Below are 1,640 nucleotides of genomic sequence, written 5' to 3'. Positions count from 1 at the left end.
TGCTAAAGTGTTTACAGCGGCCTTTTATTTGAAGAGGTCTTTTAATCGAAGCGGTCTTCTATTTCTAGAACATTGTCGAAAATTCGGTGGGGGCTTGTAATAGTAGAAGGTCTTCTATTCGTAGAAATCCGTTAGCTATATTAGGACGTATAGGCCTGGGGCTCTCTAGATAGAACAGCAAACTAAAACGGAAAAGGCTCTCGGCTTCCCTCTTCGGAGGAACGTACAAACTCAGCGTTTGTGCGATGTATACGATGCACGACCAACCCGTTGTATTAAGCGTCCAACCCTCATAAGCATGGATGCGGAAGATTTCTTTTTGAAGAAGTGAGGCAAAGTTTGGTCACGTTTTATGTGAAAGATTCGCATTTCGGGCTTGTGGTCCTCAAGCTATAAGGCCGCGTGCGAGAATAGGCACTTCGATAAGAAGATGCGTTTTCTGCAGCGGCTGCCGTAGCTTTGCGCTTTAAGGAAGCATAAGCTAGGTCACCGACCTTTCGTTCTGTACTTAGAACAAGTACGAGTTTCTTGACCCAAGGCTAATTAACACTTCCGTGTAAATCCAAAAACTGACTTTGTTTATTTTTTTATCTGCGGCAAAGCCGCCTAATTTAAATATATAGATTTTTTAAATATATATAGTAAAAATCTAAATACATGCATAACTCACGTACCGTGTTTCTGTTTGGGTGCAGTCACACCATGCCCATCTCGTGTGACACACACCCCTGCTACCAGGGTACGTGTAACCCCGTTACATTTTTGCTACAGAAAGTGTCTAAACGGCAAAATTTGCGGGTGTTCGCAACGCCGAAGAGGGCAATTATACTTCCCTTGTTAAGAGTTGTGAGAGTTAGCGGACACCGAAAGTGTCATACGAACTTCTCATTTTTGAAGCGCCATTTCTCTGATATCGTACCAAGTTCTAGATCAGTGTTTTTATCAGGGTAAATTTTTCGCGGTACTAAAAAATTGGTGTCTTTCAGCTTCGTTCCATGTCCGAAGCAAAATTACAAATGCCTACAAAAACGAAGTCGCTTCTTACAATAAAACGAGAATTGCTTACAAAGAATCGCCTGCTGTGACGTGCGAGCGCTAGTTTAAGATAATCGAGCTGAAGAGAGCAAAGTGGTTTGAGGTTACGTGCTAATTAGTTTATGCAAGTAGTTATTAAAAAACTTGCTCATTTTGTGGGCGGCGCTCTTACTCATGTCTTTGATAATATTCAGGCGGTATTTAAAGTGGAAGTCAAAGAAGCTGGCATGCTATCCTTGTTCAATCCAACCCTCGACATACGACATCTTGTAGGTTTTACCAAAATTGACTCCTGAAAATTCCATACCTGTCAGACCGACCGTGATACCTCAAAGCCGTGCTGTTTGCGACGCTGTTTACATATTGGCTCAAAATATCACAGAAGTGAGAGTTGAAAAATGGATCACTCACACCTGAGATCTCCAAAAGGTTTGATCAAAAGCAAGTTCGAGCTCCGTTACCTACGTGCTTCCTGTATAGCATATGCAGGCCTCTTTATATACGGAATATTCCTTATACTCCGTATTTCGTAGAAATACGGAGCACGACTGGAACAAAATACGGAAGATACGGCATTTTATTGAAAAACGGTGCTAATCCTCACC

This window comes from Plasmopara halstedii (genome assembly GCF_900000015.1).
Source record: "Plasmopara halstedii genome assembly, contig: Scaffold_614, whole genome shotgun sequence".
In the NCBI taxonomy this organism is placed as follows: domain Eukaryota; phylum Oomycota; class Peronosporomycetes; order Peronosporales; family Peronosporaceae; genus Plasmopara; species Plasmopara halstedii.
This window is presented reverse-complemented; position numbering follows the sequence as displayed.